The sequence below is a fragment of the Equus asinus genome, chromosome 7 (assembly GCF_041296235.1).
Source record: "Equus asinus isolate D_3611 breed Donkey chromosome 7, EquAss-T2T_v2, whole genome shotgun sequence".
NCBI classification, from domain to species: domain Eukaryota; kingdom Metazoa; phylum Chordata; class Mammalia; order Perissodactyla; family Equidae; genus Equus; species Equus asinus.
Genome location: NC_091796.1, coordinates 66,099,224 through 66,123,910, shown reverse-complemented (window position 1 = coordinate 66,123,910; position 24,687 = coordinate 66,099,224). Strand labels below are relative to the sequence as shown.

The following is a 24,687-nucleotide window of genomic DNA, read 5'->3' as shown; positions in this document are numbered from 1 at the left end:
TCAATGATGCATTTGCAAGACTGCACCCAGGCCTTGGACGGAAACATTCAACACAAGTGGAGGTGCTGGTCATCCATACCTTAGAGAGAACATGACTAGAACGGGAGTGGAGCAGGGCAGCCATGCTGGGCCCTGGCTTCACAGCTGCAAGAGCAGAACAGAAATCTGTTCAAGGATGGGAGGAACTTCTCATGTCTTTCTGGGTTTCCCCTTCCTCTTCTTTTCTGTCTCTCCTCAGCCCAGCTCAGGAAGTGGGAGAAAAATAACCAATGGCAAGAAGGCAGAAGGCGTCTCTCATACTTTAATCACCAGTGAAAACAAGCGTCTCATGGCTTGTTAAATGCTGTCCTGCTGGGGAGGTGGGGTCCACACTGGAGGTGGGCGTGGCCATCACACCAGTGTGTTAGTCTCGGCATTCTTTGCTCTCTGTGGGCTCCCACCATTTGATCTATTGGAAGCATTTACTTAGAGGGATGAACATTCAGTTTGGTCTCAGGGCCAGGTGTCCCTCTTCAGATCATTGCCTGAAAGAAGTGGTTTTGAGCTCCGAGGAGAACAAATTGGGCTGCCTCGACTCGTCTGTGTGAACCTCCAGGTTCCAGTAAACTGCCTCTCACAAGCTATTGATCCCTAACAAACTGGATTTTCGTCTTCCAGTTTCAGAGGTCTGAGCCAATTATGCCCTGGAAACAGATCTGTTTCAAAGCACTTCTCTCTGTCTGGTCCCCAGGGGTACGAAGGGCTGCATTCCCCTGCGGTCAGTTCTGTCCAGCTTGGAGATGCGGACCGAGAGCAGTTAGAGCTGGGGCCCAGAGGCTCGTAAGGGACGTGCTGAGACTCCCCATGAGAGGCTGCTTCTCAAAACCCTCTTCATAAATCAGGTTTCAGACCTCAGATGGTATTTGCTTTTCAAGAGGCCCCTTCCGTTGCTGTCTGGGGTCAACCCCGGGCTACCCTGACCTTGTGTGGTTCTGACTGACCGGAGTCTGGGGCTGTGGCTCTGCTCGCTTTTCTTTCACCCTCACAGAGCTGGTGAAGGCCTTTGTGCACGGGCCTTGAAAAGGTTTTACAAAATCCACAGTCTGGCTCTGTCCTGCCTGTGCTCCGCTTGCTTGTCATGTTGCAAGAATGTGACCCAACAGCCTCCACACCCTGATGACTCAGCCCAGATCTAAGGAGCTGTGTTTTCCAGGCCTTCCCGCCCCAGTGCTGTCCAGGCCGCCACACTGCCCTGTGCGAGGGAGATGGGAGGTAAAAAACGCTCTCCACAGGTGGCAGAGGTAAGGGAAGAAGTCTGGTTTGTTCCACTCCCCAAACTGCACTCACTCTTGGCCCTTCCCAGGCACAGCCTAGAGGTGTAAGCTAGAGGTTGGGAACAACTTACATAGTGCAGTCAACCGAGACGGGAACTGGCAGAGTGGCTGCCTTTTGCTTTGAGAAAGAGACAGTTGATAGACCCCTAGAGCTTGTGTGAGGAAGCCAAATTGGTCTTTGATTTGTGGGGCATCAATTTGCTGGGGAAAAAAATCTGACTAAGTTTCTTGGAGCAAAACAGAGGAAATCATGTAATTAGCAATTCAGAGATTCTCCGAATCTCTGGCCAAATAAAGAGACGGCAGAGAAGAAGATCAGTGTGCTCCAGGGCTGTGGCGGAAGGCCGGGCACGGGGTAAGGACCGCAGAAGAGATATTAATGAATTATGTTTAAACGTATACTTCTTTCTGGAAAGGAACTACTTAGGGAAGCTGTATGCCTTAATTATACTCTTACTAAATAGGAAAACTCAAAGTACTTTTACCTTAAACTCTTTTGACCTTAGATTGTTTTACCAGATTTTAAAAATCCAGCCCTTTTTGCAAAATACAAACACATTTCTGTTTTTTGATGGGCTGTAACAAAAACAGAAGACAAAAAATAATTAGTTATGAAGGGCTGAGATGTGAGCACAGTGCGTGCATTTACCCACGGTTCTCCTCTGTTTGCTGCGTGTTGTTTATGAATCATCTGACACACACCAGCTGTGAGGGTGTGACAGGCTCTGCCTGGAGCTGCACCCCAGTTTGTGGTCTCATGTCTGACAGAATTTATGTGATACACGTTCCAGGCAACTCAGCCTGCCCCGCAGGGTGGCTCTGTGCTGCGGGCCCTGGAACTGCGGCTGTGGGCTGGCTCAGGCCCAGCAGGAAGCGCAGGCCTCCTGGCTGCCATGACCCAGTGTTGCTGGCTCCTGACCACACTCATAGAGTTGTTTGCTTTGTTTTGTTTTGGGGAAGATCTTTTTATTATGGTATAATTTCAATTTTACAGAAAAATTACAAGAAGAGTACAGGAACTCCTACAACCTTTGATCCGTTTGTTTGCATGTCTGCCTCACTTGCTTTATCATTCTCTCTCTCTCTCCCATTTAAGAATAAGTTGGAGATGTGGCGCCCTTTTACCCCTACATACTCCAGGGCGTGTTTTCCAAGAAGACATTCTCTTATAGAACGACAGTACAGTTAACACAATCAGAAAATTAAGCATTAATACAATATCTATTCCATCAGTCGCCCCCAACACATCCTTACTGTTTTTCTCCCCTGAGTCCAGGATCAAATCCAAGACGATGCAGGACATTTACTTGTCAGGTCTATTTATTTTCCTTTATTCTGGAACATTGGGTCAGCTTTCTTTGTGTTTCTTGATCCTAACATTTTAAAAGAGTACAGGCCAGTTATTTTGTAGAATGTCTTTCACTTTGGGTTTGTCTCATGTTTCCTCATAATCAGATTCAGATTATGCATTTTTGGCAGGAATATCACAGAATTAATGGTATGTCCTTTTCCAAGCATACTAATTGGAGGCACATGATATTGTATATTGGTTTATTGGATTGTATATTGTATTATTAGTGATATTAGGTTTGATGACTTAAGTGGTATCTGCATTGTGGAGTTATTATTTTTTTTCTTTATAGTCAATAAGTAATTTAGGAGGGGGCATACTTTGCAACTCTGCAATTATCCTATTTAAATATTATTTATATTTATTAATATTAATAATATATAAATATTATTATATAAATAAATATTATATTTATTATTTAATATAAATTAATATTATTTAATATTAATTATCCTATTTAAATCCTATTATAAATTTTTACCCATCAGTTTTAGCATCCATTGGTGACTTTTTACCACCAACATTCTTTTTATATTTATTAGCTGATATTCTACCATAATGAAGAGGTTTCCCTTTACCTCCATTTATTCACTCATTCATTCACTCATTCATTCATTCATTTATATCAATATGGAGGCTTATTTTATGCAATGTGGTATAATCCATTACAAATATTATTTATTTTGATGCTCAATTTGTCCAAGATTTGGCCAGTGGGAGCCCCTTCAAGCTGGCTTCTGAGTCCTTTCAACATTTTCCCATGATTCTTTGAGCACTTCCTTACATTTTGGCACAAGATACTCCAGGCTCATCCTTTGCTTTCCCTGCCCAGGCTTGGAATAAACCATTTCTCAAGGATCGTGGTTCCTTTAGTAGAAACCAGGATCTGGGTGCTAAATATGCTCATTCCTACTGGTGTGTCATTGCTTCTAGGTCCTCTTAGCAGACCGAATTAGGTGATGTTACACACACACAGAAACAGACAGATACAGAGGCATAGACAGACATTAGAAATATATTAGAGACATATGTATATTAGACATAGATATACAGTTATACTGATAACTCCAATGCAACAAACACCTTTTCCATATTTATAATTTCTTTCCCCAAAACTGAGAAGTTGGCTCCCATTGGCCTCACGCTCACGAATACCGAGACTGTAGCTGTAGAATTATCGATCTATAGCGCTGCTAAAAGTAAATCTAATAAGAGTGCGATTTGTTGACAACGTTTTTAGGAAAAATTTACATCCATTGAAATGCACAAATCCTAAGTATGCAATTCAATGACTTTTGGCAAATGGATACATCTGTGTAACTCACACTTCTTTCTCCATACAAGACATCTTTGTATCTTCTCAGGAAGTGCCCTTGTGTTTCTTCCCATCAGTGCCCCTACCAGCAGAGGCAACCACTGTTCCCAATATCTTACTTAGTCTGTAGACAACAAGTAGCTCCCCTGGTTTGAATCTCCATCTTCATCCGGTGCCCTACCCTGAGCTCTCCAGCTCTGTTTATTTTTGAGGAAGATTAGCCCTGAGCTAACATCTGCCACTAATCCTCCTCTTTTTGCTCAGGAAGACTGGCCCTGAGCTAACATCCGTGCCCGTCTTCCTCTATTTTTCATGTGGGACGCCCGCCACAGCATGGCTTGACAAGGTGTGCATAGGTCTGCAACAGGGATCCAAACCAGCGAAGCCTGGGCCGCCGAAGCAGAATGTGCAACTTAACCACTGTGCCAGCGGCCTGGCCCCTCCGGCTCTGAACCTGGTGCCACCTCAGTGCCTACCCTAGGATTGTGTTATGTCTGCTCTTCCATGGCAATCCTAGATTTGATTGCCAGTGCTGCCTCCAGTCTTTGCTGATCCCTGGTGCCAACGCAGTCTTCTCCTCCCCTGGGGTGGATGTTGATTTCGTTCCTGCAGTAGTCTGCATCCCTCTTTCTTCCTGGGCTTTTGATCCAGCCCCAGGGATACCTGGCCTGGAATGTGCTGCCAGGATAACACAATTTACCAATGACCGTTTCGTAAAAAAGGCACAGCTCCTCAAGAGTGAGCAATATTGCCCTGTCTGGCCCTGCTTGATGCCTGGACTCTCAGCCGTGCTGGCTCCTCCGTTCCTAAATCTTGCTGCCGTTCTCCGGTAGGGTGAATGTCAGAATCCTGCCTTCCCAGTGACAGCAGAGCCAGTCGCTCAGGGGGTACCTCACGAGCACTACCATGAAAGACAGAGACCATGTATCTTGTCTGCATTTAGTAAATGTGAAGCCACTCATCCCACCGCCAAGACGGGGCAAGTAGCCAGAAGTGGGGGCACATGTAGAGAAAATGGGTGTGCCCCTACACACCCTGTAAATGCTTAATGAATAACTCCCTTTCAGTAGTGCTCGGTCTAGCCAGAGCCCAGTGGTGAAGGGTAGAAACTAAGGGGTGGCCTCAGAACCAGGAAGTCACACCCACGTTAATATTTAGAAGACAGTGGGGTTATAATAGCTCATTTTCCAGGCTCCCTAATGAAAAGGGCTAGTGTGGGTCAATCAGAAGAGCAACCAGAAAGGCTCTTTGGTCTGAAGGTACTTAGCTCCACTCTTCTTGCGGGTGTTGATGATAGCAGCAGTTTAATAAGCAGTTGCTTGTCCTGTCTGTCTGTTGTGTGCTTGGATTCCCCCCAAGTAGGCTAAAGGCTCCTTGAGGGAGGTGACTTTGTCACGCATTTTTCTGTTTTCCTCCTGGCTCCTCCTGGAGCACTGGCTCCATGTCAGGTGACAGGAGGTGTTCAGTAGCTACTTCTGAATTGAACTGAGTCTTCTTAGTCACCTCGACAGGTCTTCTTTCCGTTGTATCCCAGCTCCTAGTGCAGTACCAAACAGAGTAGGCACTCACTTTGGCTGAATAAATCATAAACTCATTCCACTTGTTCTTGAATTAAAGTGTTATTCCTTTCAGGAGTCTGCATTTTAGAAGAGGACAGCCAGGAAGGGGCAGCGCTTAATAACCCAAGTGGAATTAACTGACTAGTGGGATTACGGGCAACAGGGAGCCCGGGTGAGAAGGATATTTATGAGCTGCCCCTCCAGCTGTGCCACATCGCTACAATCCTCTTCCCCTGAGGCCCTCAGAATGGTGGGCCATAAAGGGATCATTATCTTCTGCTGGTGGACACGTTCTGCTGTCTACTTTTCCTGCACTTTCTCTCTCCTATTCAATTTTCATTTATTTCCTTTGCCCAAGAACAAATTGGCTGTAGCACCTTCTTCTAAAGAGCCCTGCAGACACCAGCATCTCTTGCCAGAATCTCCTGGTGGCAAACCTTCTAAGCTTTCTTCTTTTATCCCTGCTAGCAAGACTGTGGAGGGTGGCACCAGCAGACAGACCCCAGGGGCTCTGTAGGGCTGGATCCCCTCCGTGACAGGCGACATACAGTCCAGGATTTGGTTCCAACTCCTCAGCCTCCTTCATTTGCTCAGCTGTGTAGGATCTGCCTCTGTCGTGCCTCCCACAGCTGTCCTGACCCTGCTCAAGCCTTCACTCTTACCTAGATTTTTTTTTTACCTTTATCTACATTTACCACTTTTTTTTTTTTATTGAGTTAATGGTAGGTTACAATCTTGTGAAATTTCGGTTGTACATTAATGTTTGTCATTCGTGTTGTAGGTGCACCACTTCACCCTTTGTGCCCACCCCCCACCCCACCTTTCCCCTGGTAGCCATTAATCTGTTCTCTTTGTCCACATTTTTAAATTCCTCATATGAGTGGAGTCATACAGAGATTATCCTTCTCTAACTGGCTTATTTCACTTAACATAATTCCCTCAAGGTCCATCCATGTTGTTGCAAATGGAATGATTTTGTTCTGTTTTGTAGCTGAGTAGTATTCCATTGTATATATATACCACATCTTCTTTATCCATTCATCTGTTGATGGGCACTTAGGTTGCTTCCATGTCTTGGCTATTGTAAATAATGCTGCAATAAACATTGGGGTGCATAGGACTTTCAGGATTGCTGACTTCAAGCTCTTTGGATAGACACCCAGTAGTGGAATGGCTGGATCGTATGGTAGTTCTATTATTAATTTTTTGAGGAATCTCCATACTGTTTTCCATAGTGGCTGCACCAGTTTGCATTCCCACCAGCAGTGTATGAGGGTTCCTTTTTCTCCACAACCTCTCCAACATTTGTTACTATTAGTTTTAGATATTTTTGTCATTCTAATGGGTGTAAGGTGATATATTAGTGTAGTTTTGATTTGCACTTCCCTGATGATCAGCGATGATGAGCATCTTTTCATGTGCCTATTGGCCATCTGTATATCTTCTTTGGAGAAATGTTTGTTCATGTCTCCAGCCCATTTTTTGATCAGGTTGTTTGACTTTTTGTTGTTGAGTTGTGCGAGTTCTTTACATATTATAGATATTAAGCCTTTTTCAGATGTATGACTTGCAAATATTTTTTCCCAGTTAGTGGGTTGTTTTTTCGTTTCAATCCTGTTTTCATTTGCCTTGAAGAAGCTCTTTAGTCTGATGAAGTCCCATTTGTTTATTCTTTCTATTGTTTCCCTTCTCTGAGAAGACATGGTGTCCAAAAAGATCCTTTTAATACTGATGTCAAAGAGTGTACTGCCTACGTTTTCTTCTAGAAGCCTTACGGTTTCAGGTCTTATCTTTAGGTCTTTGATCCATTTTAAGTTTACTTTTGTGAATGGTGAAAAAGAATGGTCAATTTTCATTCTTTTACATGTGGCTGTCCAGTTTTCCCAGCACCATTTGTTGGACAGACTTTCTTTTCTCCATTGTAGGCCCTCAGCTCCTTTCTCGAAGATTAGCTGTTCATATATGTGTGGTTTTATTTCTGGGCTTTCAATTCTGTTCCATTGATCTGTGCACCTGTTTTTGTACCACTACCATGCTGTTTTGATTACTGTAGCTTTGTAGTATGTTTCGAGGTCAGGGATTGTGATGCCTCCTGTTTTGTTCTTTTTTCTCAGCATTGCTTTAGCAATTCGGGGTCTTTTGTTGCCCCATATGAATTTTAGGATTCTTTGTTCTAATTCTGTAAAGAATGTCATTGGGATTCTGATTGGGATAGCGTTGAATCTGCAGATTGCTTTAGGTAGAACAGACATTTTAACTATGTTTATTCTTCCAATCCATGTACATGGAATGTCTTTCCATCTCCTTATGTTGTTGTCCAATTCTCTCAGAAAGGCCTTGTAATTTTCATTATATAGGTCCTTCACTTCCTTAGTTAAATTTACCCTGAGGTATTTTATTCTTTTTGTCGCGATTGTGAATGGTATTGTGTTCTTGAGTTCTTTTTCTGTTAGTTCGTTATTAGAATATAGAAATGCTACTGATTTATGCAAATTGATTTTATACCCTGCAACTTTGCTGTAGTTGTTGATTACTTCTAAGAGTTTTCCAATGGATTCTTTGGGGTTTTCTATATATAAGATCATGTTGTCTGCAAACAGCGAGAGTTTCACTTCTTCCCTCCCTATTTGGATTCGCTTTATTCCTTTTTCTTGCCTGATTGCTCTGGCCAGGACCTCCAGTACTATGTTAAATAAGAGTGGTGATAGAGGGCATCCTTGTCTCGTTCCTGTTTTCAGGGGGATGGCACTCAGTTTTTGCCCATTGAGTATGATGTTGGCTGTGGGTTTGTCATATATGGCCTTTATTATGTTGAGGTAGTTCCCTTCTATGCCCATTTTGTTCAGAGTTTTTATCATAAATGGCTGTTGGATCTTGTCACATGCTTTCTCTGCATCTATTGAGATGATCATGTGGTTTTTATTGCTCAGTTTGTTGATGTGGTGTATCACGTTGATTGATTTGCGGATGTTGAACCATCCCTGTGTCCCTGGTATGAATCCCACTTGATCATGATGTATGATCCTTTTGATGAATTGCTGAATTCTGGTTGCCAAAATTTTGTTGAGAATTTTTGCATCTGTGTTCATCAGTGATATTGGCCTGTAGTTCTCTTTTTTCGTGGTGTCCTTGTGAGGCTTTGGTATCAGTGTGATGTTGGCCTCGTAGAATGTGTTAGGAAGTATTCCATCTTCCCTAATTTTTTGGAACAGCTTGAAAAGGATAGGTATTAAATCCTCTCTGAAAGTTTGGTAGAATTCCCCAGGAAAGCCATCTGGTCCTGGGGTTTTATTCTTTGGGATGTTTTTGATTGCTGTTTCAATCTCTTTCCTTGTGATTGGTCTGTTCCAATTGTCTGCTTCTTCTTGAGTGAGCTTTGGGAGATTGTAGGAGTCCAAGAATTTATCCATTTCCTCTAGGTTATCCATTTTGTTGGCATATAGCTTTTCATAGTATTCTCTTATAATCCGTTGTATGTCTGCAGAGTCTGTTGTTATTTCTCCTCTTTCATTTCTGATTTTGTTTATTTGAGCTTTCTCTCATTTTTTCTTTGTAAATCTGGCTAGAGGTTTGTCAATTTTATTTATCTTCTCAAAGAACCAGCTTTTTGTTTCATTGATCCTTTCTACCGCCTTTTTCGTTTCAATAGTATTTATTTCTGCTCTGATTTTTATTATTTCTCTCCTTCTGCTGACTTTGGCTTTTATTTGTTCTTCTTTCTCTAGCTCAGTTAGGTGTAGTTTAAGATTGGGATTTTTCTTGTTTGTTAAGAGGTGCCTGTATTGCGATGAATTTTCCTCTTAATACAGCTTTTGCTGTATCCCATATGAGTTGGTATGGCATGTTATCATTTTCATTTGTTTCCAGGTATTTTTTGATTTCTTCTGTAATTTCTTCAATGATCCATTGCTTGTTCAGTAGTGTATTGTTTAGTCTCCACATCTTTGTGCCTTTCTCAGCTTTTTTCTTGTAATTAATTTCTAGCCTTATAGCCTTATGATCAGAGAAGATGCTTGTTATTATTTCAATTTTTTTAAATTTGTAGAGGCTTGCCTTGTTTCCCAACATATCCTTGAGAATGTTCCATGTGCACTTGAGAAGAATGTGTATTCTGCTGTTTCAGGATGAAGTGATCTATATATGTCTATTAAGTCCAATTGTTTTAGTTTTTCATTTAGCTCCACTATTTCCTTGTTGATTTTCTGTCTGGATGATCTGTCCATTGATGTGAGTGGGGTGTTGAGCTCCCCTACTATTATTGTGTTGTTTTTAATATCTTCCTTTAGGTCTGTTAATAGTTGCTTTATGAATCTTGGTGTTCCTATGTTGGGTGCATAGATATTTATAAGCATTATTTCTTCTTGATGAAGTGTCCCTTTGATCATTATATATTGTCCCTCTGTGTCTCTCTTTACCTGTCTCATTTTGAAATCCACTTTGTCTGATATAAGAATTGCAACACCTGCTTTTTTCTGCTTTCTATTAGCTTGAAGTATTGTCCTCCACCCCCTCACTCTGAGCCTGTGTTTGTCCTTGGGGCTGAGGTGTGTTTCCTGGAGGCAACAAATTGTTGGATCTTGTTCTTTAATCCATTTTGCCACTCTGTGTCTTTTTATTGGAGAGTTCAATCCATTTACATTGAGAGTGATTATTGATGCATGTGGACTTAATGCTGTCAATCTGTTGCTCATTATCTGGATTTCCTGTGTTTCTTCTCCTGTGTGCTTTAGCCTATCCATTTAATACTGCAATTTCTTATGCTGGGTTTCTTAGATTTTTGCTTATTTATGTTTTGTGGCTCTGTTCTGTTTTTTAGTTTAGTGGGTACCCTGAAGTTTGTATTTAGAATCTCGTGTATAATATAGTCTATTCTCTGGTGGTCTCTTACTTACTTGGCCTAGACTGATTTAGTCCCTTTGCTCTTCCCCTCCTAAGCTGTTATTTTCATTTCCTATTCCAACACGTGTTATGAGTTTGCAGTTAGAGTGATAAGATCGTCTTTGCTTTGGTAGTTTCCTTCCCTTTACCCTAATGCTATAGTTGAATATTTGCTATTCTATTCTGGTTCTATCTATCTGTCTCCCTACTCTGTGGTTTGTGGCCCCTTTCTCCCTTTTTTCTTTTTCAGGTATGAGAGCCTTCTTGAGGATTTCTTGTAGTGGAGGACTTTTGGTTACAAATTCCCTTAACTTTTGTTTGTCTGGAAAAGATTTAATTTCTCCCTCATATCTGAAGGAAATTCTTGCTGGATAGAGTATTCTCGGCTGAAGATTTTTATCTTTTAAAGTTTTGAATATGTCACTCCATTCTCTCCTAGCTTGTAAGGTTTCTGTAGAGAAATCCACTGAAAGTCTGATAGGAGTTCCTTTGTAGGTTATTTTCTTCTGTCTTGCTTCCCTGAGTATTCTTTCTTTGTCTTTCATTTTTGCCATTTGTACTACTATATGCCTTGCAGTAGGTCTCTTTGCATTGACAAATCTAGGAGATATGAAAGCTTCCTCCACACACATTTCTCCCTCAATCCCTAGATTTGGGAAGTTCTCCTCTATAATTTCATTAAGCACACTTTCTGCTCCATTTTCCTTTTCCACACTCTCGGGAATTCCTATGATCCTTAAATTCTTTCTCCTCATTGAATCCACTATCTCTCGGAGGTTTTCCTCATTTTTTTAATTCTTAGCTCTCTTTCTTCCTCTGTCTGGAGCCATTCAGCTGTCTATCTTCGATTATGCTAATTTGCTCCTCTATGGTGTCTACACGGGCATTCAGGGAATCTGTATTCTGTTTTATCTGGTCCATTGTGTTTTTCATCTCTAGTAATTCTGTTTGATTCTTCTTTATAATTTCAATCTCTTTTGTGAAGTAACTCCAGAACTCGGCTTGTTTCTCTGTCTTTCTCTCTACCTCATTGAGTTTTTTGATTATAGCTGCTCTGAACTCATTTTCACTTAGTTTACCTATTTCCAAGTCCTCAGGACTCAGTTCTGTGTTTTTATTGTTTTCCTTCTGGTCTGGGGCTTTTATAAATTGCTGGATGGTAGAGGAGCGGTTTTTTCACATGATGGTAGAATTTGGTTGCAGTTACAGCCTGTCGCCACTAGATGGGGGTCGAGAGCAGCAAGTTCTGAGCTCTCTGCCTTCGGGCAAGATGGCGGCACCCAGCGCGGTTTGCCAGGGCGGGGAGGGGCGGTTTCTCTCACGCACCAATCTGGATTGGGATCAGCTCTGTTCTCTGGACTCTCGGGGCCCTAGGTTTATAGGGTCCCGGCGCAGGGAAGCTTTCCCCCATCAGTGGGTTTCCACTGCACCAGCGGCAGGAGTCCTGGACGATCCCCAAGTCGCACAGCCCCTCCCCCGCTCCTTCCCCAACCCGAGCAGCGATCCTCGTCTCTAGGGGAGGGAGCGAAGTTCTCTCCTACCCCGTTCCAGCTCCTCTGAGGCTGCAGCAAGGTCTCCATCCTCCGTCTTTTTGATACTGTAGGTCTCTGACATCCTGGCATTAGGTTTATTAGCTGAAATTCAGGTTTTTTCCAGTCCTTTGTTGTAGTTTGGAGGGCGGAGAGTCCCGGGTCAGCTCACCCCGCCATTTTGCGCCGCCTCTCAGTTACCTAGATTATTTTAACCATCTGCTTCCTCATGAGTCTACCTGCCTCCAGTTGTAGTAAGAAGTAAAGCTATTTGGCCATGATGTCAAATTTATGATTTACCTCCTGGTGGGGCTACCACTGGACCCACTGGTCCCCGTCTGCAGGGAAAAGGCAAGGGAAACACGGACCACTTAGTAGCCCGTGTAGAACTCCATTCAGATGAGCTGGACTGGGGCAGTCCCATCTGGGTCCAAGGCTAAGGGTACTCTCTCAGCCTTGGCTTCAATTAGAATCATCTGGGGAAATTTTTTAAAATTCTGATGTCTGGGTCCACCCCCTGAGCTTCTGGTTTAATTAGACTGGGAGAAGGCCCACACGTTTATTCTTTCTTCTGAAATGAGCTTTCACTTAAGTATAAAAGTATTTTGTCCAAAAAAAGTTACAAGTCCATCATTCGTACATTTTTACTTATTACTACAGATTTCCATTACAATTTTAATTGTTGCAAAATGTTCCGTGAACTGCACGTATTTAACCATTCACCTACCACTTAGTTTGTTTCCAATTTTTAGCTATTATAAGAGGAAACATAATGAGAGCAATCTTCACATAAATTTTCCTTATGTGAAGTGTTTTGTATTTCGTTAAGAGAAATTCCCAGGAGTTTTATCACCAGACAAAATAGTATGAAAATAGGGGCTGGCCCTGTGGCGTAGTGGTTAAGTTAACGCGCTCTGCTTCAGCAGCCCGGGGTTTGCAGGCCCAGATCCCAGGCACGCACCTAGCACCGCTTGTCAAGCCATGCTGTGGCAGCATCCCACATAAAATACTGTGAAAATAGATTAGACTCTTGATATTGTCCAACTGCTTTTCAAAAGGCTGTTAACCAATTTACAATCATTCCAGAATCGATGAAAATTTCTGTTTTACCTGGCATCAGTTATTTCCTAACAAAACATTTATTCTGCATTTCAAGGTATAAGTCTATATTTGAGGTCTGTATTTTTTAAGAGCTCCCTAAGCAATCCTAAGGTAGAGTCTGGCTGGAGAACAGCAGTAGGCTAGACTAAACATTGGCCGAGTGCTGTGGTCCCTTTTCCTCAGCCTCTGGAGATCTTGTGCTCTGATAGCAAAGACCCAGGAAAAGAACCCCAAAGAAATGGGCACCAAGGGAAAGAGGAGGTTTATTCCTAAGGCCTAGGGCCAAAGTGGCCTGAGCCGTCCTTCCTGGGCCTTCCTAGGGAGGGGCTTTCTCCTCCAGGTGCCTAATGTTGGAAGTGACTCAAAGAGAACCAAGAGCACATGCCCCCAAAGAGGGAAAACAAGACAAAAAGGGCCTGTAATGCATAATCAGGAGCCTGGAGCCTCTCCCTCAACTCTCGGAGGGTCTGCTTCCCAGTCTTCATGCTGACTCACAGAAGCCTCTGGCTGTGCTGACCACTCCCCATGAAATGTGCCTCCTCCATACCCCATCCCCATAGCCTTGGTTTTTTAAATTGCTTTTTAAATTACAAAAGAACTATGGGTACATCGTAAACAAATAATACAGAAATAAATATGGCAAAATTGGAAAGTTCCCCTCACTTCCCTACTTCCACTCCCTTTCCCAGAGGTAAGCTGGTAATAGTTTTGTGTGTATCTCCCTTGATCTTTTTCTGTCCATTTACCAATGCTAGCGTGTCTGAGACTGTATGTGCATGCCTATAGGATTTTTTAAATACGTAAATGGAATCAGGCTATGTATGGTTTTCTCCAATTTGCCTTTATTATTTTACAGCATAGACCACTTTCTGTGTTAATTAATACAGAGCTGCCTCACTCTTTCTCATGGCTGCACAATAACCCACGATACATGAAAATATCATATAATTTAACACTTTCTGTTGCTGGATGCTTTGGTTGCTTCTTGTTTTTCTCTATAACAGTGCTGCAGTCAACCCCTTAGTGTGTCTTTGTGCCACCTCCCCGGCTTCCAGTATTGCCACTGCCAGAAAACTGCTGGTGTTGGGCTCCAACTGTGCACAGCCCAGGCAATCTCTGCTACCTCCAAGACTCATGTGGACCTTTGAAGAACGCCACCCTGGCTCCGTCCTGGCCTCTGCTCCTGCCTTCTTGCTGGGCTGTGGAGATCACAGCATATACACCTTACGGCCAGCCACCAGAGTTCTGACAACACTGCCATGTCGTGGAAAGATACAAAAAGTCCAGCTGGCGACCCTCTGACTCTTGGGAGGAAAGAAAGAGGGCCAGCTTCTCCAACTGCAATCCAGCGGGAGAAAGTGTGCGAGTGGGTACCTATCAAAGTGGTTTTCAAGATTCTCATTTTTTTGCCCCTGGAATGGGGTGTGGGACTGAAACACCAGTGAATCCCTGTCGTAGAAGATACAAGGAGCTGAAGTGCTAGCAGAAATTCTCCAAAGCAGCAGATAGAAGAAAGGGAATATGAGGTGGGGTGTGTGTGTGCATGTGTTTAGCTTAGCCCTGGAGCAAACGTCCTTGGCCCGTGGATGGAGATAGCCAAGCCTTGATTTAACCCTTGATGTTGTCGTACTTTTGTCCTTTAAGGTTTTCAAGCACTCTGGGACTGGCTCTGTGGCCGAGTGGTTAAGTTCGTGTGCTCCGCTTCAGCGGCCCAGGGTTCGGATCCTGGGCGCGGACATGGCACCACTCATTAGGCCATGTTGAGGCAGCATCCCACATGCCACAAATAGAAGGATCCACAACTAAAAAATGTGCAACTATGTACCGGGAGGATTTGGGGAGAAAAAAGCAGGAGAAAAAAAAAAAATAAGATTTTCAAGCACTGTGGTCCTGGAAGAAGCAGCAAGGGCTAATGAGGAGCAGGCTGTACTCTGGGAAACAGGAAATCTGGTTCCATTATGACTTCACCAGGGCCAGCCATGGAATTCTGAGCAGCTCGTTTGCTGCCCAGTGCTTTGGGTCTCCCTTGGCTACAGATGCCATCTGCGCCTTTAAGATGTGAGGTTGTTTCCTGCAAAATAGTGCTAGTGTCATTGGCTGTTAAAAATGGGACAGGCGGGGGAGCTTTGTCATTTGGATGACATGTTTGCTGGGTTTGGCTTATCCTGCTTGGGCGTTTTCTTCGTCCTTACTTTCTGGACACACAGAGAGAACATATGTTTGCAGTATTGGAGGCAGGGGATGAACTTCCTGTGTGGCAGCCCTACTGAAGTGTATTCTTGCACGCACAAATGCAAAGGCAGATGCTGACCTGCTCTCTCAACCCTTCAGAACCCCTTTGGGGAATGCTGGTGTGGTCACCGTCAGAGCAGAGCAACAAACAAATCTGCTTTCCTCGGGGATGAGCTCCATTTGGACAGTACGAAACTTTGCTCATTGAAAGCAATTTATTTAAACAAATCAGTGTTTTTAAACTTTTTTATTGAAGTGTAACATACATACAGAAAAGTGCATGCATCATGAACATACTGCTCGGTGAATCTGTGCAAAGTCAACACACCTGTGTCCCCCAGCTAACCGAGTCAGGAAGTAGAACATTAGTGGCATCCCAGAAGACCCGATGTATCTCCTCTCCCAGTTACTAGACCTTTGTGGTATAACCACTACCTTGACTTTCAGTACTTTATACTAATTTTGCCTGTTTTTGAACTTCATATATATTCGTGACATTTATCCACAGTTTGCACAGATCTTATTCATTTACTCTCATTACTATATAGTATTCCATGATAGAAATATACCACAGTTTGCTTCATCTGTGTTGATGGGATTTGGGGCTGTTTGCCATTTTTGGCTATTTCAAATTCTACTTCTAGGAAGTTTTGCACATGCCTCTCGGTACTCGTGTGCACGCATTTCTGGTGCACATTCTTACAAGTGGAGCTGCTGGGTCACAGTGTTTGCACACATTCAGCTTTAATGGACTTGCGAAACAGCAGTGAATGATAGGAATGCTTTTTTTTTTTTGAGGAAGCCTGGCCCTGAGTAACAACCGAGCCCATCTTCCTCTACTTTATATGTGGGACACCTGCCACAGCATGGCTTGACAAGCGGTGCCGTGTCCACACCTGGGATCCGAACCAGCGAACCCTGGGCCGCCGAAGCAGAACGTGCGAACTTAACCACTGCGCCAAGGGGCCGGCCCCAGGCATGCATTTTTGATAGAGGAGGAGCACAGAGCTAAGATCGGGCCCTAGGCTTCTGGTCCCTTCCCAGGCTTGGATTAGGGAGGAACCAGAGCAAACCACTTACTCTCTGTGCCTCCTCAACTATAAACTAGAAATAATTAGTACCTGCTCTATTACTTGCTGTGGGACGGACAGCCCTCTGCCAAGACTCACGCTGCACAAATGCAAGCTGTCATTAAAATGGAAGCAGAGGAGGCAGCTTTTTAATTATTAATGAGAACTAAAGAATAACTATACTTATGTGAATTTCCATTTCCAATTAAGAATCTAGAGATCAGATTAACTGCTCTGCTAGACAGAATTGTATCGCCAAAGGGACCTGTAGTATTATTCTCTTAAACTCAGACATAGTGAGTAACCTCCCCAGCCTGTCCTTCAGTCTCACCAGAAGATTCCTTAACTGCCTGGAGCACCAGGGGGCCTCCCAATTCTATCTTTCAATCACCAAATGCCCCAGCTTCCTCCTTTCCCTTGCATCAGCCTGAGTTGACCTGATCTGGAAAGACTGTTTGGTTCAGCTCTGTCTGACTGGACCAGGAAAGCCAAAGGACACCGTCATTCCATGTGTTCTTGCATCGCTGAATGCAAAGTTTGAGTACTGTGAATGAGGCCAATTTGATCTCACTGTGAAACCAAAAGTTCACAAACATTTATTTTATGAAAGGTTGTGCTAAGCTAAACCAAGGGCTGTAAAAAATGATAATTGAAAGTGGTGTCAAAATCTCTTGCAGCCTATTGGTTCCCGTGCAGGTAATACCACAAGTAGGAGGCAGTGCCCTCTTCTGGCCAAAGCCACACTTGCATGGCTGTGGCTAGGGGACTGCCAGCTCGTGGGCACTGGTTTTCCACTTGGGAGCAGGCTCCCTGTCGGGTTGTCTTGAGTGAATCATGTTTGGGATCCACAGTCCCTTTCTTCTTCAAAAGAGAAAAGCCAAAACGGATGGTTAATTTATGTGCAATTAACAATGAAATCAGTAGACGTTTTTACCTTCCATAACGTGGTTGGGCCTTATCCTTAGGAGCAAAAACTGAGGTTTCCTGAAGAAAAAACTCTGCTTCAAGCCTGCAGTAAGAAGCTCTGCCTGAGTTTCCATCCTGCAGACTTCAAATTCCAGACTGCAACGTCTGCTCTTCCCTGAGTTTCTATCCGGCCAGCCTGCTTTACGAATTCAAACTTGTCAGTCCCCACAGTCGTTTGAGGCAATTCCTTAAAACAAGTCTGTGTGCGCGCGTCTGAGTATATATCTCCTATTGGCTCCGTTTCCCTGGAGAACCCTGACTAATACAAAACGCAGCTCCAAACCCCATTCTATATCGGGGACATCTCACCTGAATGAACATAGAGGGACATGAAGTATAGCAGCCGACCTTCTGAGTTCAGGATTAAGTCCAGTCCCGGCTCACTTACTAGCTACTTAGTCATACTTAGCCTTGGTTTCTTCACTTGCACAAAGGAGAAAATAGTAATATTTACTGAACAGGCTGTTGGGAAGATTAAATAAGAGAAAACGTGCTTAGAATGGTGTCTGGCTCAGAGCAAGTACTTGATAAAATGCTAATGGTTATTATTATGATTATTACTAAGGGTATTGAGGAAAGTTGTCGAGGAAGAGTGAGTTACAGTGTTGGGTACATGGAAGGTAGCTCTCCCCGGCCACTTCCTGCCCCTTGTCTCCCCAAATCTCTCATGTGCAGGCGATCTCTGCCTATCACCACTTGTTCCTGGGGGACATTATAGAGCCATTTCTCGTAAAATGTCCTGTTTCTTCCTGTAGGAACCCAATCAAGATTAAAAGTTGGATTCCAAATTAAGGACTAAGTCAGAGATGAAACCGTTCTTTTTTTTATATTTGTGTGTGTTTCATTCAGTGATTCAACAGAAGGGCCCACAAGACTCCACAGCAGGTTACAGACTCACTGAGACGTATAAAGCAAAGGATACAGAGCGACAGCAGCAGGAAAAAGACGTGCATGAATGGAGCCCAGAGAGGTTCAACACAGACTTCCAATATCCTTCGTGGTTCAAGGCCACACAGGAGAACTCCCTCTCACCATTAACTGTGGGGACATGTGTGGAATGCCTTTGCCCATGGAAGCCTGTTTGAGTCTCAGAGTCCAAGGCTTTTATGGAGATCTGGCCACACGGGTATATTCTGCCATGCAACCAGCCACGACAACCAAAACTCACGACCCTCACCATGAAACCAGGTGCACATCACTGATCTTGACGTTTGTACAAAGCAACCTGACAAGCAGGTATGGCATGGTCCATCGCTCCAGTGTATATAACAAAACAATCAATCACTACCATAAAGAACACTCTAGGGACCACGTTCCCAGCGGGTGGCCAATGGTTAATCATGGGTCCCTTAGAGACATGTGAGGAGTAAGCAGCAAGACCTGCTGTCTTAACAATTTCCTCACAATCTGTATTTTCTAAAATGCCTATATTTAACCTGTATTATTTTATATTCAGAAAACTAGCTATTACTATAAAGGCATCTAAACTTAATTATTTTCTTCTTTAGTGATTTAACGATGCTGCTTCGTAATCTCAGTACATTTCCCTGTAGTCAGCAGAGCTGCCGAGAGACGTCAAGTCACCCTACTAGACACTTCATGGATGCCCATCAGAACCTTCATACTCTTTGGGAAAACCATAAAAATAGGCCAGGACAGAGCATATGAGACCTAGGAGGAACCACACCACCACCAGTCAACTTCCCCATCTTAGAGACAAGCAAGTGGGAACACTGAGCAGTGAAATGACTCACCCAAGGTTCTAAGTCTAAGGTCTTTGAATTAAAAACCTCTCTTGGAGGGGCTGGCCCCGTGGCCGAGTGGTTAAGTTGGCGCGCTCCGCTGCAGGGGGCCCAGTGTTTCGTTGGTTCGAATCCTGGGTGCGGACATGGCACTGCTCATCAAACCACGCTGAGGCAGTGTCCCACATGCCACAACTAGAAGGACCCACAACGAAGGATATACAACTATGTACTGGGGGACTTTGGGGAGAAAAAGGAGAAAACTAAAATCTTTAAAAAAAAAAAAAAACCTCTCTTGGAACTCCTGAAATGGGTCAAGGCAATGTCTGCTCAGATGCTTCTGATTGTCTTTAACATGGGCAGAAACTGGAGGAGTCCTGACTGTTGGAGCTGCCTGAACCAAGTGTGCATGGGCCAATCTCTTTCAGTCTGGCTAGGCTTCCCATCCTTCCTTCTCTCGTCCCTTCTCCAGTGGCCTGACAGAAGCACCAGGATTCTGTCTAGAGCATTGCCCATGCTATTGGGTCAATGGTCCAGTTTGGAACCTAGCAAGAGATTGATTTCATCTTCACTAAAATTTTTCTTCTCTTCCCTTCATTTACTCTCTTGTCTGTTGGGGGGTGGTGTCTGTCTCTCCACTGGACTGTAAATTCCGTGAAGGCTTCCTGGAAGCAGGTTATACAGTGTTATGGTTTTGGGTAGTGAAGTCAATGGTCCGGGGTCTGAATTCTGGTTTAGCATCTCACTGGCTTGTGTGATTTGAGTGAGTTACTTAGTGGAAATACCAATAGTTCCTCCCTCACAAGGTTACTGGGAGGACAAAAGGAAGTAATAACACTTAAGTAGCATAGAGTTTGGCATACAAGAAATGTTCAGTAAATATTAGCTATTATTTTTTAAATAGGTACTCCATTTATTTTGGAAAATTCTACTCTCTGCTCTTTTTAACAGTTTTATTGAGGTAATGGACATATAATATACACTGTACATGTTTAAAGTATACAGTGTCATAAGTTTTGGGTTTTTTTCTCCTCTTTCTTTTAAGTGTGCTTTTTGGTGAGGAAGATTGGCCCTGCGCTAACATCTGTTGCCAATCTTCCTCCTTTTTTTTTTCTCTCCATTACATAGTGGTATATCCCAGTTGTAGGTCATTCTAGTTCTTCTATGCGGGACACCGCCACAGCATGGTTTGATGAGCAGTGCATAGATCTGCTCCCAGGATCCGAACCGGCAAACCTTGGGCCTCCAAAGAGGAGCACATGAATTGCAAACTTAACCACTTGGCCATGGGGCTGGCCCAAACAGTGTCATAAGTTTTGATGTGTACACATCTGTGAAACCATCACCACAATCTAGTTAATGAACATATCCATAACCCTCAAGAGTTTATATCCTTTTGTAATCCCTTTCCCTGTCTACAGGAAACCAGTGTTTACTCTGTGTCTCTATATGTTAGCTTGCATTTTCCAGAATATTATATAAATGGAATCATATAGTAGCCACTCTTTTTCGGCATCTTTCACCCAGCATTATTCTGAGATTCATCCATGTTGCTGAGTGTATCAATTGCTGAGTAGATACACAGCAATTTGTTTATTCATTCACCTACTGATGGACATTTGGGTTGTTTCCAGTTTTGAGGTATTAGAAATAAAATTTGTATTAACATTTGTGTACAACTCTTTGTATGGAAATATGCTTACATTTCTCCTGGGAGTAGAATGGGTGGGTCATAAGTCAGGTATATGTTTAAGTTTTTAAGAAACTGCCAAATTGTTTTCTAAATGGTTGTACCATTTTGCATTCTTATCAGTAGCCTATGAGAGTTCCAGTTGCTCCACATCCTCCATGACAAAACCCTCAGGTACTCTTGCCATAGAAACATAGTCATAGTTCCTGTAGTTAAAAACACGTGAGAAATATTGGGTTTCTTTATCCTAGGACTTGTTAGCGGATTAAGGCAGTAATGTGGTGGAACCTATGAGTGGATATCACACGCAGTGTCCTCACACTGACTGACCCATGGAACTCTTTATTCGAGGTTCATGTCTAGCAATCAGTGTTCTATGGAACACATCTCGGGAAACGCTGCCTTGGGGATTGCTCTGTGCAAAGCCTTAAAGAGGGCTGGGAAATGTAAATGTTTACTATAGCAGCCAGGGACTAAGCCGTTAATCTGAAATTCTCTTGTGCACCTTATAAGGTATAACACATTCTACTTTTCTGGGTCAGAAAGAAAACTATGACTAGAAGCCAGATAGGGAAATCGAAGTTTCTTGGGATGTGATCTGACCAAATTATTCAATCAAGGGTTTCTCTAATTTCGCTTTTGGAGTAAATCCACAGATGATGCCCCATCCCCCAATCAGCACAGTGTTGACACTGATTCTTCACAAATCCCTTATACACTGCCACGTAATCAGGTGCTTTGAAAGATATTAAGATTATAAAAAGGAGATTTCCTCTTCCACCAGGCTGGGAAAATATGCCTAATGGGACCTCAGGGAGCCCTGATCTCTGTGCAAAGGGTCTCCCTGGTATGGTTACCCTGGAGGGTCAAGGGAGTCTAAAGACTTGAAGCTGAGTTTATAGAGCCCTCTGCATTTGTTGATGGGAGCACAGCTAACTTAATCCAGTAGACAAGAGAGGAAAAATAGAGCCCACCCACGTCTCCTACCCCAGTGTGTTCCCTTTCACATCCTCTGCCCCACACCATCAACATGTAGGCAGGTGTCCCCACGCCTGGCCCATTTCTTCCTGCAAACAAGGAATGCCTTTTTCTGACCCTCTTGTATTCTCTTCCTGGCCATCCCTACCCGCCCCCCACCCCCCCACCCCCCGCCCGCCGCCTCCAATTTGTCTCCTGCCTAAATCCTGCATCCTTCAGACTGCAGCTCAAATGTGGTTTCCTCTGGTGAGCTTGACTTGACTCCTACATACTAGCTTATACTTCCCCCCATCACTTGTCTTAAGTATAATTAATATTATTTAATGATTATCTCTTCCACTAACATGTAAGCTGTGTGAGGGCAGAAACTGTTTGAACACTTCACCCCTGAATTCCCAGTACATGACACAGATTACGTGGTCAGCAAATACCAGTTGAATAACTGAAAAATTTAGGTGCCGATATATTTTTGCTCATTCAACTTAGAGTTGTTCTGTCTCCCTTTGTTCTAGGTCAGTCTTCTCAACTCCCTTTGTCTGCGGCTCAGATTGCCCACACTCATGCCAAGAAATGTTTCTTACCTATTCCCCGATCAGAGCAGTAGCTGACATCACTTTAGATAGGCTAAAATCTCTCATAATCTGGAGGAAAGGAGCCTGGGAAAGCAGTGCTCTCCTTTTAAACACAAGGTGTTCGGAGTTCCTAGCGGGACTGAGACTCCATAATGAATAGTTCATGTGTACTCCCAAAATCTAGCAAGAAGGAATGGTGCAGCTCTGGGCAGCCAGGAAACAAGTTGTGTTCACAAGTATGCGGCTGGCATCATGGGGAATGATACATGGAAAGCTGTTCCAGGGTGGGGCCGTGCTCTGGAATGTTGGGAACATGGCCACTCAGAGGTAGAATAGTTACACGTGGCCTGCTTCAGTCAGTCCCTCCCCAGAGTACTTGCCTGCCTCTCCTCTCCCTGAAGCTCACTCACATACTCATGCCTGGTGCCTTGATTTCCTGAGACCACCCAAAGTCAACCACCTTCAAACAGGGTACGGATGGGAGCAGGAAACTATGGCCAGGGTCAAAATAGCTGGAGGGGAGGGCAGTCTCCCTCTGGTACTCTTTCTCTGAGACAGGACATTTTCTGAAGTGCAAGGAGCACAAATGGAGATCTGCATTGCGAAGGAGAAAGAACATGGCTTTGCACTCCACAGCTGAATTTCACCATTGGCTGGAAGTTGTTGTGAGGACTCAATGAGATAATGTGATTAAAGCCCTCAAACACTGGACAGTACGTAGTGCTCAGAACATTTTAGCTATTTTAACTATTAGGTAGGTGCTCCTTGGCTGGTGTTGGAGTAATCTGTGCCTCCTGCATCAGCATCACACTGGATGAAAATGGTCACTCATCTTTCCTGTTAAAATGCAACACCCTTGCAGGCCCAACACCTAGAAAAACGCTTTCCAGGTCTCATGGTAAGCTCGTATTTGTTGGGTGCTTATGACGTCAAGCCCTAAGTGCTTTACATGGGCTACTGCCTTCAATTCCCAAAACCCTACAGAATTAGGAATTACTGTTATCTGCATTTTATAGCTGAAGAAACAGAGGCACCAAAAGGTTAAGTAACTCAACCAACGTGATATATCTCGTGAGTGGTGGAGCCAGTAGGTATTTAAATATAGCTGATCAGGTTGCAGAAGTTGTGCTCTTTCCCACTGTACCACCCCACCTCAGTCCTCACTCTAATTATGCTTTCCTCATTTTTCTCCACTTCTCCTAATACCACCCTGGAATGTACCATCCCTATGGTCTCTTCCTGTGTTTGCGGGGCTATGTTAATTCTGATTCTTTTTCCTGGCAGAGCACAATGCCTCATATGATGGAAGGCTTTACAACCACGTCTCCATTTGTCTAGTGCTGGGTTTGGCATGCTGGGTTTATGTCCCAATTATCTTCTTTCACAGATCTATTGGTGCCATTGTCAGGCTGTGCATAGACTGAGTGAACCACTGGGCAGACCCTTTATGCCTCTTGTGTGTGTCCTTAATGACAACCATTTGTTTCTCAAAGCAACTGAAATGTTCAGTTATTAATAGAAAGGAAAACATTGACTGGGCCAGCCTCGTGCTATTGGTACAGGCCTCAGGAATCAGTCACCACTGGAGAGAGGCCTGTTGACCTTTCTCAGAGAGTCTGGGTGAACCTGAGATTACCTTTCAATATGAGGTGCTCAGGCTCCATATGCTTTTAAAAAACATATTAGTTGTACATTCAAGAGTATTACATATCTTTGGAGTTAAATAGAATGAATCCTCCTATAGCCACCACTCACTCAACAGACCGTTATCAGATTCTACGAAGTCCTCCATGTACCCCTCCCCCTGGTAATGCTAATATGCTTTACATTACACAAAGAGTATGACTGTTTGAGAGCAAGAATTTCCTGATGGATAAGTCAGATGTGACTCCTGAGCGCTTTGTTATGAAAGGTGTTAGCAGCAAATGGACATTCAAACGGGATATTTTGAGGTTTCACTTTCTATTCAAACTGATGTTTTCCACTCCACGCTGTTTCCAATTCTAACTTCACAACCACTGCAGGATAACAGTGTGCTGAGAACAGACGTGTCGCTAAATTGTGGTCCATGTGCAAAATCAATTTTTGCCACAGATGAGGACGTGTACTTTTACGGCACTGGCTGCAGATGGTGAAGGAGCACCCCACTGAGCCAGCATCAAGGAAAAGTTGCTTCCTGCAGCCCTCGAGAACCGTGCTGAGTAACCGTGAGCAAACTTGGATGTGGGAGCAGACACTCTACTCAATCAGCCTGATGAATACAGTGTGATAACTCCTGAAGCATTTGATCTTTACAAGAGAGCTACAAGTTCTAGTATTAAAAACCGTGCCCACCAGCCCCGTGGCTGAGTGGTTAGGTGCACATGCTCTGCCACGGTGGCCCAGGGTTGC

The 24,687-nt window shown here is 43.7% G+C and overlaps 1 long non-coding RNA gene across 1 annotated transcript; it reads left to right on the top strand.

Moving 5' to 3' along the window:
• Positions 1–1,159: 1,159 nt before the first annotated feature.
• LOC123287099 (uncharacterized) lies at positions 1,160–19,330 on the top strand. Its single transcript, XR_006530121.2, has 3 exons — positions 1,160–1,280; positions 18,164–18,550; positions 18,823–19,330. It is a non-coding gene; the product is annotated as an uncharacterized lncRNA (long non-coding RNA).
• Positions 19,331–24,687: the final 5,357 nt, after the last annotated feature.